General features: G+C 40.7%; 1 long non-coding RNA gene across 1 annotated transcript in view; it reads left to right on the top strand.

Annotated features, from left to right (window-relative positions):
- LOC105476422 (uncharacterized) overlaps positions 1 to 15,126 on the top strand; it is a 34,733-nt gene extending 19,607 nt beyond the window's left edge. The window contains exon 5 of the long non-coding RNA XR_011611098.1: positions 12,531 to 15,126. This is a non-coding gene — a long non-coding RNA (uncharacterized lncRNA). The remainder of the gene's footprint in view (positions 1 to 12,530) is intronic.
- Positions 15,127 to 15,373: the final 247 nt, after the last annotated feature.

The following is a 15,373-nucleotide window of genomic DNA, read 5'->3' as shown; positions in this document are numbered from 1 at the left end:
ATCGCTTGAACCTGGGAGGTGGAGGTTGCAGTGAGCCAAGATTGCACCATTGCACTCCAGCCTGGGTGACAGAGCGAGACTCCATCTCAAAAAAAATCAGGAATGGATAAAATGGATGTTAAATTTTGTCAAGTGCTTTTTCTGCATCCATTGAAATGATTACATGGTTTTCCTTTTTTAGTTGTTAATTTTTTTTTTATCGTCTTGATATGGCAACTGAGATCACTGATTTTCAGCTTGAATTTCAGGTGAATTATGCTGAGGGATTTTCAAACGTTCATTCAACCCTGAAGCCATGAGAGAAACTTCGTTTGGTCATGATGTATTATCCTTTTAGTATATTGCTAGATTCAATTCCCCAAAGTACTGTTTAAAATTTTTGCTCTGTGATCATAAGCGATTTTGGTCTTTAGTTTAGTTTTGTTTTTTTCTGTAAATGTCTTTGTCTGGTTTTAGCATCAGGGTAATACTGACCACGTAAAATGAGTTGAGATGTATTCCCTTTGCTTCAATTTTTTGAAAACGTTTGTGTAGACTTAGTATTATTGCTTTCTTAAATGTTTGGTGAAATTCACCAGTGAAGCCACTGGGGCCTGAAGTTTTCTTTGTGGGAAGGTTTTTAACTACAATAGGGCTGTTCAGGTTATCTTTCTTTTTAAATGAGCCATGGTAATTTGTGTTTTTCAAGAGAATTAGTCTATTTCATGCAAGTGTTCAATTTTTTTTGACATAAAGTTCCTCATAATATTGCTTTATTATCCTTTCAATATCTGTAAAATCTGTCGAATGAAGTCACCTCACTCATTTCTAATACTGGAAATTTGTGTCACCTCTCTTTTTACCCTAATCATTATAGCTACAGGTTTATCCATTTTATTAATCACACAGAACCAGCTTTTGATTCATCGGCTTTCTCTATTTGTTTTATTTTGTTTTCTGTTTTATTAATATTAATTTCCCTGTTGATCTTTGTTATTTTCTTTTTCTGCTCCTTTGGGGTTTAGTTTTCTCTTAATTTTCTTAGTTTCTTGAGATGGAATATGAGCATATTTACTTAATACTTCTTCTTTTTTTTTTTGAGATGGAGTTTTGCTCTTGTTGCCCAGGCTGGAGTGCAGTGGCGCAATCTCAGCTCACTGCAATCTCCAACTCCCAGGATCAAGTGATTCTCCTGCCTCAGCCTCGGAGTAGCTGGGATTACAGGCATGCACCACCATGCCTGGCTAATTTTGTATTTTTAGTAGAGATGGGGTTTCTCCGTGTTGGTCAGGCTGGTCTCAAACTCCTGACTTCAGGTGATCTGCTTGCCTCAGCCTCCCAAAGTGCTGGGTTTACAGGTGTGAGCCACCATGCCCAGTCGATACTTCTTTACTAGTATGGGCATTTAGTACTATGAATTTCCCCATAAGTACTGCTTAGCAGCATCCCACAAATTCTATGTTGTGTTTTCATTTTCATTTATTTCAAAATACTTTGTAATTTCCCTTTCAGTTTCTTCTTGGGTCATGACCACGGGTCATTTAGAAGTACGGGACTCAGTTACCAGACTTTTGGGGATTTTCCAGGTACCTTTCTGGTATTAATTTCTAATTTAATTCCATTGTGGTCAGAGAACATATTCTGTATGACTTAAATCCTTCAGAACTTAGTTAGATTTATTTTATGGCCTAGAATATGATCAGGCTTGGTAAATGCCTTGTGTACACTTGAAAAGATGGTGTATTCTGCTGTTGTTAGATGGAATGTTCTATAAATGCCAATCTGGTCAAATTGATTGATAGTACTACTCAAATGTACTATAATCTCATTTATTTTCTACTTATTCTACCACTTATTGAGAAAAGTATATTGAAATCTCTGACTGTAATTGTCATTTGTCTGTTTGTCCTTGCAACTCTAGCAATTTTTCCTTTCTATATTTTAAAGGCACATAAACATTTTAGAATTGTGTCCTCTTGATTAATTGATCCCTTTATAGCTATAAAATGACCTTCTCTAGCTCTGATAATATCCTTTGCTCTAAAACCTACCTTGTCTGATAGTAACATAGGTAGTCCAGTTTTCTCTTGACTAGTGTTAGAATGGTTTACACTATCCCATCCTTTTACTTTTAGCCTATATGTACCTTTATATTTAAAATAAATCCCTTCCCTTCCCTTCCCTTCCCTCCTCTCCCCTCCCCTCCCTCCCCTCCCCTCCCCTCCCCTCCCCTTCACTTCCCTTCTCTCTCTCTCTTTCTTCGGTGGAGTCTCACTCTGTCGCCCAGGCTGGAGCGCAGTGGCGCCATCTTGGCTCACTACAAACCTCTGCCTTCTGGGCTCAACTGATTCTCCAACCTCAACCTCTCAAGAAGCTGGGACTATAGGCGCAGGCCAGGGCCATCACGTCTGGCTAATTTTAGTATGTTTAGTAGAGACAGGGTTTCACCATGTTGGCCAGGCTGCTCTCAAACTCCTGACCTCAGGTGATCCACCCACCTTGACCTCCCAAAGTGCTGGGATTACAGGCATGAGCCACCGAGTGCAGCCATAGAATGAATTTCTTGTTGGCAGCATATAGTTGCATCTTGCTTTTTGGGTTGGGTTTAGGTCTATCGTCTTGCTATTTCTTTTCTCTTTGTCTCATCTGTTCTGTCTTCCTTTCCCATTTTTTTCTGCCTTCTTTGGAGTGAGTATTTTAAAATATCCTTTGTTGGCTTATTAGCTATAACTCTTGGCTGTTGGGGATTTTTTTTAGTGGTTCCTTTTGGGTTTATGGTATACATCTTTAAGTTATCACAGTTTACTTCAACTGATATTATGCTACTTTATGCCTAGTAAAAGAACTCTACAATAGCATACTTTCATTTTTATCCTTTTTAGCCTTTGTGCTGTTTTTTTTTTTTTTTTTTGAGACGGAGTCTCGCTCTGTCGCCCAGGCTGGAGTGCAGTGGCCGGATCTCAGCTCACTACAAGCTCCGCCTCCTGGGTTCACGCCATTCTCCTGCCTCAGCCTCCCGAGTAGCTGGGACTACAGGCGCCCCCCACCTCACCCGGCTAGTTTTTTGTATTTTTTTAGTAGAGACGGGGTGTGCTGTTTTTATCATGCATTTTGCTATTACAAATATTCTAAACCTCACAATATGTTATAACTGTTTTTAGTTTAACAGTCCTTTATCTTTGAAAGATATTTAAATAGTTTTTAAAAATTCATATATTTACTAATGTAGTCACTACCATTTCCAGTATTCTTTATTTATTTGTGTCAACCCAGGTTTCCATCCGGTATTCTTTTCCTTCTGCCTGAAGAATTTCCTTTTACATTTCTTATGGTGTGGTTCTGCTGGTGGAAATTCTCTCAGCTTTTGTAGGTCTGAAGATGTCTTTATTTATTTATTTATTTATTTATTTATTTTGAGACGGAGTCTCGCGCTGTCACCCAGGCTGGAGTGCAGTGGCCGGATCTCAGCTCACTGCAAGCTCCGCCTCCCGGGTTCACGCCATTCTCCTGCCTCCACCTCCCGAGTAGCTGGGACTACAGGCGTCCGCCACCTCGGCCGGCTAGTTTTTTGTATTTTTTAGTAGAGACGGGGTGATCGAGACCATCCTGGTTAACACGATGTCTTTATTTTTGAGAGATGTTTTTGATGGGTATGGAATTCTAGATGGACTGTTTTCTCTTTCAAGTGCTTTAAAGATGTTGTTCCAGTCTTCTTGTTTCCATTGTTTCTAATCAGAAATCCTTATCTTAATTCTTCCTCTGTATGTAACATGTCTTTCTCTAGCTGCTTTTAAGATTTTCTCTTTAACATTAGTTTTTAGCAAATTGATTATAATCTGCCTCACTATAGTTTTCTGCATATTTTTGTGCTTTGGGTTTTGTTTTATTGTTTGCTTATTTGTTTGGTTGGTTGGTTGGTTTCTTGGACCTCTGGGTTTACAGTTTTCATTAAATTTGAAAACTTTTTGGCTCTTATCCTTTCATATTTTTCTGTTTCCCCTCTCATTTGCTTTTAGGGAACCCAATAGGCTGCTTGAAGTTGACTCACAGCTCACTGATGCTGTTTTCTTTTTCCTTTTCATTTTTGATGATTTTTTCCCCTGTGTTTCACTTTCTGAACTATGAGCAGTTTCTATTGCTAAGATTTCAAGTTCACTTAACTTTTCTTTCTTTTTTTTTTGAGACAGAGTCTTGCTGTGTCGCCCAGGCTGGAGTGCAGTGGCCGGATCTCAGCTCACTGCAAGCTCCGCCTCCCTGGTTTACTCCATTCTCCTGCCTCAGCCTCCCGAGTAGCTGGGACTATAGGCGCCCGCCACCTCGCCCGGCTAGTTTTTTTGTATTTTTTAGTAGAGATGGGGTTTCACCGTGTTAGTCAGGATGGTCTCAATCTCTTGACCTCGTGATCCGCCCGTCTCGGCCTCCCAAAGTGCTGGGGTTACAGGCTTGAGCCACCGCACCCGGCCACTTAACTTTTCTTCTGCAATGTCTACTCTGCTCTTAATCCCATCTGGTCTATTTTTCATTTCTGGCATTGTAGTTTTCATCTGTAAATTAGAATTACGTCTTTAAAAATATTCTTCCATGTCTCTACTTAGCTTTTTGAACATATGAAATACAGTTATAATAGCTGTTTTAACATCCTTCTCTGCTAATTCTAATATCTGTGTCAGTTCTGGGTTGGTTTCAATTAACTGATTATTTTGTCATTATGACTCTTGTTTTCCTCTTTCTTTGTATGCCTGGTAATCTCTGGTTATATGTTAAATGCTGTGAATTTTACCTTGGTGGGTGCTTGATATTGTGGTATTCCTATAATTATTCTTGAGCTATGTTTTGGGATGCAGTTAAAGTGTCTTGGAAACAGTTTGATCCTTTGTGTCTTGCTTTTGTGATTTGTTAGGTAAATTTGAAGTACTGTTTAGCCTAGGGCTGGTTACTTGCCCCTACTGAGGCAAGGTCATCCTGAATACTCCACCTAATTCCCTGTGAATTATGTTTCTCTCATCTGTATAGTGGAACAGGCACTATTCCCAATTCTGTGTGCATACCAGATACTGTTCTCTCTCATTCTTTCAGAAGCTTCTTTGCCTGGCCTTAGATAGTTTTTTCTGATGGGTATAATAATCAGTATTCTGCTGAACACTTGAAGGAAACCCTCTTTAGATTGCCAAAATTCCCTTTGTGTTCAGCTCTCTCCTCTGGCATTCTGTCCTATGAACCCCACCCACATAGGAGTTGAGTTCCCCTCCCGACCTCCACCCCTACCCATGCTGCGGCCTGGAAATTCTCTCAAGGCAATTTGCTGGGGGCAATCATATGGCTCTACTTACTTGTTTTCTGTCTCCCAGGGTCCCAGACATTTTTTGCCTGATGTTCAAAGTCTCAAAAACTATTGTTTCATATGTTTTATCCATTTGGGTAGGGCATGTTTCTGGTGGGAAGATAAATGCAGGTCCTGTAACTTCATCTTGGCCAGAAGGGGAAGTCCTTACTTTCATTTTTGAAATATATTTTTGCTGATTATAGACTTCTAAGTTGGAAGTTATTTTCCATCAGCACTTTATTTTTTTAATTTTTATTTTTTATGGGTACATAATAGGTGCATGTATTTATGGGGTACCTGAGATATTTTGATATAGCATGCAATGTGTAATAATCACATCAGGGTAAATGATGTACTCATCACCTCAAGCATTTATCCTTTGTGTTACAAAAAATCCAATCATATGCTGTTAGTTATTTTAAAACGTACAGTTAAATTATTATTGACTATAGTCACCTTGTTGTGATAGCAAATACTAGGTCTTATTCATTCTTTCTAACTATTTTTTTGTATCCATTAACCATCTGCCCTCCTTCCCAACTCCTCCCCCACTACCTTTCCCAGTCTCTGGTAAGCATCCTTCTACTCTGTCTTCATGAGTTCAATTGTTTTAATTTTTGGCTCCCACAAGTAAGTGAGAACATGCAAAGTTTGTCTTTTTTGTGCATGGTGTATTTCACTTAATGACCTCTAGTTCTATCTATGTTGTAGATAATAGGATCACATTCTTTTTTATGGCTGAGTAGGACCCCATTATGTATATGCACCATATTTTCTTTATCCATTCATCTGTTGATGAACACTTAAGTTGCCTCCAAATCTTGACTATTGTGAATAGTGCTACAGTAAACATGGGACTGCAGATATCTCTTTGAAATACTGATTTCCCTTCGGTTGGGTATATACCCAGCAGTGAGATTGCTGAATTGCATGGCAACTCTATTTTTAGTTTTTTGAGGAACCGCTAAACTGTTCTCCAACAGTTGTCCAACACCAACAGTGCTCAAAGATTCCCTTTCTCCACATCCTTGCCAGTATTTGTTATTGCCTGTCTTTTGGATAACGGTCATTTTATCTGGAGTGAGATGATATCCCACTGTAGTTCTGATTTACATTTCTCCGATGAACAATGATGTTGAGCACCTTTTCATACACCTGTTTTCCATTTGTATGTCTTCTTTTGAAAAATGTCTATTCAGAACTTTTGCCTATTTTAAAATTGGATTATTAGATTTTTTTCTATAGAGTTGTTTGAGCTCCTGATGTATTCTGGTTATTAATCCATTGTCAGATGGGTACTTTGCAAACATTTTCTTCCATGCTATTCATTGTCACTTCACTTTGTTGATTGTTTTCCTTACTGTGCAGAAGCTTTCTAACTTGATTTGATCCAATTTTACTTTGGTTGTCCGTGCTTGTGGGGTATTACTCAAGATACCTTTGCCTACTCAAATGTCCTGGAGAATATCCCCAATGTTTTCTTGTAGTAGTTTCATAGTTTGAGATCTTAGATTTAAGTCTTTAATCCATTTTGATTTGATGTTTGTGTATGGCAAGAGATAGGCATCTAGTTTCATTCTTCCGCATATGAATATCCAGTTTTTCCAGCACAATTTATTGAAGAGATTGTCCATTCCCCAATGTATATTGTGATGGTTAATACTGAGTATTCACTTCATTGGATTGAAGGATATGAAGTATTGTTCCTAGGTGTGTCTGTGAGCATGTTGCCAAAGGAGGTTAACATATGAGTTAGTGGACTGGGAGAGGCAGACCCACCCTCAGTCTGGGTGGGTACCATCTAATCAGCTGTCAGTGTGGCTGGAATAAAGCAGGCAGGAGAAGATGGAAGAGCAGACTTGCTGAGTCTTCCAGTCTCCCTTGCTGTATGCTTCCTGCTATCAAGCATCAGACTTCAGGTTCTTCAGATTTTGGACTCTTGAACTTACACCATTGATTTCCCAGGGGCTCTTGGGCCTTTGGCCACAGACTGGACTGCACTGTTGGCTTCCCTACTTTTGATGTTTTGGGACTCAGACTGGCTTTCTTGCTCCTCAGCTTGCAGACGGCCTATTGTGGGACTTCACCTTGTGATCGTGTGTGTCTATGCTCCTTAATCAACTCCTCTTCATATATACATCTATCCTATTAGTTCTATTCCTCTAGAGAACCCTGGCTAATACATACATTCTTGACACCTTTTTTGAAAATGAGTTATCTGTATATGTATTGATTCTTTTTTCTGTCTTCTCTATTCTGTTCCATTGGTTTATGTCTCTGCTTTTATGCCAGTACCATGCTGTTTTGGTTATTATAGCTCTATAGTATAACTTGAAGTCTGGTAATGTGATTCCTCCAGTTTTATTCTGTTTGTGCAGGATAGCTTTGGCTATTCTAGGTCTTTTGTGGTTCCATATAAATTTTAGGATTGTTTTTTCAATTTCTGTGAAGAATATCACTGGTATTTTAGCAGAGATTTCATTTAATCTGTAGATTGCTTTGGATAGTATGGACATTTTAACAATACTGATGTTTCCAATCCATGAACATGGACTATCTTTTCCCCCACTCCTTTCTTTTTCTTTTTCTTTTTTTTTTTGGTGTCCTCTTCAATTTTTTGCATCAATATTTTATAGTTTTCATTATAGAGAACTTTCACTTCTTTAAGTTAATTCTTAAGTATTTTATTTTATTTGTAGCTATTGTAAATGGGATTACTTTCTTGGTTTCTTTTTCAAGTTGCTTACCTTTGGCATATAGAAATGCTACTGATTTTTGTATGTTGATTTTGTATCCTGCAACTTTGCTGAATTTATTTATTTATCCATTCTAATAGTTCTGGTGGAGTCTTTAGGTTTTTCCAAATATAAGATCACATCATCTGAAAACAAGGATAATTTGACTTCATTCTTTCCGATTTGGATGCCCTTTATTTCTTTGTCTTGTCTGATTGCTCTACCTAGGACTTCCAGTACTATGTTAAATAACATGGTAAAAGTGGGCATCCTTGTCATGTTCCAGCTCTTAGAAGAAAGGCTTTCACTTGTTTTCCATTCAGTATGATATTGGCTGTGGATCTGTTACATATGTCTGTCAGCACTTTAAAGATATCATTCCACTGTCTGCTGGCTCCTATTGTTTCTGTTAAAACGTATATTAAGTTTCTAGGGCTTTTGTAACAAAAGTGCCACTTGGGCCTATCTAGAGGAACAGTTTTGGGCCTTTGGCTTAAACAACAGAAATTTATTTTCTTGTAGTTCTAAGATCAAGGTGTTGGCAGGGTTGGTTTCTTCTGAGACCTCTCTCTTTGGCTGTAGATGACCATCTTCTCCCTCCATCTTCACATGGTCTTCCCTCTGTGCAAGTTTGTGTCCAAATCTCCTCTTCTTATAAGGATACCAGTCATACTGAATTATGGCCCCACTTTAATGACCTCATTGTAACTTAATTATCTCTGACAAGACACAGTCTCCAAATACAGCCACATGCAGAGGTACGGGAGTTAGGATTTCAACATATGAATTTGGCAGGGGGTGGGAGATACACAGTTCAACCCATAGCAAAAAGTTAGTCATCTTATTTTTGTTCCTTTTAAGATTATTTTTTTCTTTCTGTTTTTTTTTTTTTTTTTAAGATTTTATATTTGACTTTATCTTCAGCAGTTTTACTATGATGTGCCTAGGTGTGGTTCTCTTTGCATTTTTCCCGCTTGGAGTCTGTTAAGCTTTGTACAAATTGTGCTCAGTCGCTCATCAATTGTTTGGAATTCTCTTGTGTTCAGTGGCAGCTTTGTCTGTGCCCCATTCCTTGGATTTTGCATGCTCTGGTTCCCTACAGCTGGCTCCTTAACTCTCCCACTTTGAAGATTCATCCCCTTTTAAGTACTCTAGGGACAGGCAACACTAACAAACCCTAGCATTTGGAAGCACTCCCATCTTCTAAACAATGGGATTTTGCAATGGTTTCTTATTTAAAAGAAAATATGCTTTTCTTCATTTAAAAGGGGTGCACTTTATTAAAGAAAATTTGGAAGTGCAGAGAATTTACAAAGAAGGAAAAATAAATCATTCATAGTCCTGTGACATAACCACTGCTGCTAGTTTTTGTTTGTTGTTTTTTGAGATAGGGTCTCTCTATGTTGCCCAGGCTGGACTTGAACTCCTGAGCTCAAGTGATCCTCCTGCCTCATCCTCCCAAGTAGCTGAAATTATAGACATACTCTGCTGCTAGTATGTTGATGTATTTTCTTCTTGTCTTTGTTTTAGACGTAGATTAAGCAGTCTTTTAAAAATATAGTTTTATTCATGCCAGACGTATGATTTTGTATTTGCCTTTTATATTTCATATTCTATCATTGTATTTTTCTAGATTATCAAAGGGTGGCTCATATTTATTGAAAACTAAAAGTTGAACATTGTATTAATGTATTTTTTATTAATTATCTTACTTAATCCTCACAACTATAATATGAAGTAGATACTATCATTATCCTTACTTTACAGGCAGAAAGTTGGGGCTTAGACAGGTTAAACAACTTGTTTAGGAATTGGTAGAGCTGGTGTTTCCAACCCAGATCCGTTTGAGTTCAAAATACAGGCTTTGGACCACATTCTATACCACAGTAATTTTAAAAAATTGTGACATAATTATATACAGTAAAATCCACAGATTCTAAATGTATATTTTGGTGAGTCCTGACAGATGTATGTACCACACAACCACTTTTACTGTCTGTATAGTTCTTCTCTGAGTCTTATTTGTGTTTTGTTTTTGTTTTCGTTTTGATAGAGTCTCACTCCATTACCCAGGCTGGAGTGCAGTGGCGCTATCTCAGCTCACTGCAACCTCCACCTCCCAAGTTCAAGCAATTTTTGTGCCTCAGCCTCCTGAGAAGCTGGAGGCGCATGCCACGATGCCCGGCTAATTTTTGTATTTTTAGTAGAGATGGGGTTTTGCCATATTGGCTAGGCTGGTCTTGAACTCCTGACCTCAAGTGATCCAACCACCTCAGCCTCCCAAAGTATTGGGATCACAGGCATGAGCCACAGTGCTGGGCCATTATTGGATTTTCAGCTTAGTAAATAAGAGCAGAACCATCCGTGCAGCACCCAATCTGTCCTCCACTCCAGGCTGCCCTGAGCATCGCTCCCGAACCTTTCCACAATTTGGCAACTAAAAGGTAAACACTTGTATGGGGAAAAGAGAGTCGTGTTTCTGGGAAGCCAACCCTGACTGCTTGGCTTTCCTTCCCTCTCGTAATGGAGACATCGGATGCCTCCTCCAGCACACGGGGACGCCTTACAGACCAGCAGTGCCTCCCATTCATCTTTGCATCTTAAAAGCTCGCACAGCCTGGCACATAATCAATAGTTGTTGAATAAATAAAATGAGTATCCCCTATCTACTCTGCAGAAGGCACTGCTCTAAGTTTGTTCACATACAGTATCTTATTTGATAGCCATAACAATCACAAGAGGTTGGCTTCATTATCTCCATTTTCACAGATGAGTAAATTAAGACTCAAAGAGGGAAGAAATTTGCCTGAAGCCACGCTGCTAATAAACTACAAAGTCAAGATTTGACTCCAGATACAATATTTCTTTCCAATCATTGGAATACTTAATACCATAGTGTCATGTGACATGAAAGTCAAACCATTTTCAAAACCAGTGGCTGGGGCTGTCCGTGCTAAAGTTGAAGCAGACATTGAGTTTCCAAGGCAAGGACTGTGGGTCCAGACATCCAGGGAGGGGAGACAAGACTCTCCCCCTTTTTGATCTGGTGCTATTGCTATCTCTATCTTAGTCTTTGTAGAAACCAGCGAGGTACAAAGAGAATTACAGCCTTTACATTCTAGGGCTTCTCAGAGAATGGGCCTGAGACCACCTGCATCAGAATCCCATGTATGAAAAATGCACATTCTTGAGCATCCCTAGAGCTATTAAATGATATTTTCTAAGCATTGAACTCAGAATCTGCATTTTAACAATTTCACCAAGTGACTCTCATGAACACACACTCAAGTTTGAGAACCGTTGCCTTAGAAGAAAGGGTCCCTCATCAGAGCTGAAGGCCCAGTGGAAGCGCTTATAATCAGGGACAGGTGTTCCCTGCTCATATTTGGGTTGCCAAGGCATACGAGGACTGCCCAGCATGACTGAGAGAGGGCCCTGGGCCTATCACATGTAATGTGTCGCATCTTTGACATTTAGAGCTTCTCCGTGCTGTGATATCACCAAATCAACAGTCCCATCTCAGTTGACATTTGTTGGAAGCAAGATGTCTTATGCTAATTACCAATGACATTGTCACTGGAAAACAGACCAGAGAAGTGGTGCCAGGTTCAAAGCACCAAGTTCATCTGTTTACTTTTCCTTCGTGCTCATAGAAATATTTTTTCATCTACACCTGGCTTCTGGGTCATGTCCTGGGGCCAGAGATTGCAAGGGCAGAAAAGCAGGGTGGGGTGGGAAGTAAAGGAGGGAGGGAGAGACACTTAATAACTTTTCAAGAGAGGAAGTAGGTGGGGCCTCATGTTTTATCGAAAAAACCACTAGAGAAAAATGTCAGCTGTGGTTGTTTTGGGTAGAAAAGACTCTGAGGTTAAACAATTGATGTTTCTTCTAACTTTTCTATATTTTCAGATTTTCTTCAACAAACTTGAAACAATAATACCTAACATTTATTGTGCACTCTCCGTGTGTCAGAAGCTGTTCTAAGCACTTTCTATGAATTAACTCATTTCATCCTCACAACCACACTATTTTAACTCCTTCTTACAGATCAGTACACTGAGGCACAGAGATGTTAAGCCATTTGCCCCGGCTACATAGCTAGTAAGTGGCAGAGGTAGGATTGGACAGTTTGGATGAGAGCCTGTGTGCTTAGCTACTGTCATACTAGCTACTGTATGCTTAGATACTATCATTATCCTTACTTTACAGGCAGAAAGTTGGGGCTTAGACAGGTTAAACAACTTGTTTAGGAATTGGTGGAGCTGGTATTTCCAACCCAGATCCGTTTGAGTTCAAAATACAGGCTTTTGACCACATTCTATACCATAGTAATTTTAAAAATTGTGACATAATTACATATAGTAAAATCCACAGATTCTAAATGTATAATTTGGTGAGTCCTGACAAATGTATGTACCATACAACCACTTTTACTGTCTGTATAATTCTTCTCTGAGTCTTATTTGTGTTTTGTTTTTGTTTCATCTACGAAGGAAGGAGCATGAAGGAAAAGTAAACAGATGAAACACTACGAAGTTCACGCACCTCTGTTGTGAGGGTTTGTTGTACACTGCGTGAGCAACTGGTTTCCTGAGGGTTTGCACTATACACTACTACATACCATGTGTATAATGTGAAAACATGAATAAAAAGAAAACCTTGTTATGTAACTACTCAGTCACCTGCGCACTGTCCGTTTGAAGTGAGGAGGTAATAATGCCAACATTTGCCATGTACCTACTTGGGATCAGCTAATTTACCTCCATGCGCTCATTTGGAGCTATGGTCCTGAGCGGTAGCTACTCCCCATGTGGCTGCTGGGCACCTGAAAGCTGCCTAGTGTGACCTGAGATGTGTCCCTGTAGTCCCAGCTACTCAGGAGGCTGAGGCAGGAGAATGGCATGAACCCGGGAGGTGGAGCTTGCAGTCAGCAGAGATCGTGCCACTGCCCTCCAGCCTGGGTGACTGAATGAGACTCCGTCCCAAAAAAGAAAAAAAAAATACACACTGAATTTCAAAGAGTTCATATATATGTGTGTGTGTGTGTGTGTGTGTGTGTATACACACACATATATATATGTGTGATATACATATCCCATTCATTCTTTAATTGATTACATATCAAAATGACAATATTTTGGGTATCCTGGGTTAGATAAAAGATATGACTAAGGCCAATTTCATTAAAAAAATTTCTGTGACATGTGGGTACTACATTTAAAAAAATCACAAAAGAGTCTTGTGTTTGAGGCTTGTGTTCCGTTTCTAATGGGCAGTGTTGGCCTAGAAGGGAAGGATTGCCCTCTGCCTCGCTTTTCGTTGAGGACACTGAGTAGTTAAGTAACCTGTGAGGGTCCCACAGCCGCAAGGGGTGGAGGCAGGGTTGGCATCAAGCCTGTGACCCCCACCTCGCCACACTGGTCTTCTTTCTGTCCTACTAAAGTCTTGAGACTGCACTGGTCAGACAAGCATACGTGCTGGAAACAAGTCACGAACAAGGAGTTTGCACCGATCCCCTGAGTCAGACACGCAAGGCACCCGCTGTGTGGGAAGTGTGGTGTGAGGTGCCAGCTCCTGCTCCCAGGCTCTGTGCAGGGCGTGAGCCCACACACACTGAGTGCTCACCACCCACCAGGCACGGTGTGAGGCATTGCGTGTGTCTATCCTGATCTGATCCTCACACTGACCCCTTCCAGCTGCAGTCAGGAGTCCTGGTTTATAGATGAGGCAACTGAGGCTTAGAGAGATGAAATCCATTGCCCAGGGTTACACAGCCAGTATTCGGTACAGCTGGGATGCAATTCCGACTTTGCCTGAGCTGCCTTGCCAACCCTAGACTTAGTGGGGAGGGTGACATACATGCTCAGGTGACACTAACACAGTGTAGAAAGTGACCGGTGATCTAGCACAGGGCCAGAGTGAAGCAGACAGGCGCCCCCTGAACTAGTAGTACTGAGAAACAAGGGACACAAGAGAGCTAAACTAGAAAGTCAATTCATCCCAGAACAAATCTAGAGACCAGCTGACTTCAGGCTGCAGAAAGACTCAACCACAACTTGGTCTATGTGCCAACAAGAGGAAGAAAGCTTCCGTGATCGGGAGGGCTTCTAGTGCACGGTACAGGTCTCCCTAGGACTGAGAGGCAGAGCTTGAAGGTCGAGTGCATTCAGCACGAGAATCCTTCTAGAAGGGTCTGGTGTGGTCAATCCTGGGATGAGGAAGGTCCTCTGGAAGGCTGAAGAGCCTACGAAGTTCAGGCACCTCTGTTGTGAGGGTTTGTTGCACACTGCATGAGCAACTGGCTTCCTGAGGGTTTGCTTCGGTGGCTGAGTCTGTCTGTAGCCTGAAGTGAGCATCTCTCTGGGGACAGAATTTATTGCTCTGCTGACAAGAACATTCTGGACTCTGTGGCCGTCAGATTTCTTGTGGTAAATGCATGCATGTCACTTTGGATAATTCACTGACCTTTGTTTGTCCTGGGTTCTGTCCCTTTGGCTTTGTCTCTGCAAATCTCGGACTATCTCCAGGTCTGGATCTTTCTAGAAAGGTTGCTTCTGTTTACCTGTTCCCCAGGTGCCACCACAATAGCCCTGGACAGGTAGAGTCAAAAGTGGTGCTGAGCTGCAGGTGACCACCCAGGGTTTACTGCCCAGTTCCCTGGATGGATTCCAGTGGGTGTTTGTGTGTATGTGTTGGCAGGGGCAGGGGAGGGGTCAATAATGGGAAAATTCGTGCTTGTTTTGGGTCGGAAGGGGATAACTCTGTTTTTCTAAACAATTAAAAATCAATTTCTTATGCCTTTTGGTTTGATGTGAATCATTTCTTCAGGACCTTATCATCTCAGAGAATTCACAAACTCGAGGTTCTGGGCTTGACAAGCTGAGAAACAAACCCCAGGCTGAGGTTAAACGATCAAGATAACATCACTCCAGCCAGCCAGCTGCTTCCCTTGAAGACACCCTCTACCAGAGGATTTCTCAGCCTCAGCATTTGTGACATTTTTGTCTGGATAATTCTCGTGGATGGCAGTCTTGTGCATTCTGGGGTTGTTAGCAGTCCCCTGGCCTTGATCCACTTGATGCCAGCAGCATTCCTCACCACTAGTTGTGACAACCAAAAATGTCTAGACATTGCCAGCGTGCCCTGATTGAGAACTGCTGCCCTATGGATTCAAAGGTTCTTTCCAATTTCAACCCAGAGCAACTGCTATGGAAGTTCAAAAGAGAGGAAGTGCTTTTATCTGAATGTTGGGCAGGCGGGCAAAAGAAGCATTCTTTTTTTTTCTTTTTTTTTTTTTTTTTGAGACGGAGTCTCGCTCTGTCACCTAAGCTGGAGT

The sequence above is a fragment of the Macaca nemestrina genome, chromosome 12 (genome assembly GCF_043159975.1).
Source record: "Macaca nemestrina isolate mMacNem1 chromosome 12, mMacNem.hap1, whole genome shotgun sequence".
NCBI classification, from domain to species: domain Eukaryota; kingdom Metazoa; phylum Chordata; class Mammalia; order Primates; family Cercopithecidae; genus Macaca; species Macaca nemestrina.
This window is presented reverse-complemented; position numbering and strand designations above follow the sequence as displayed.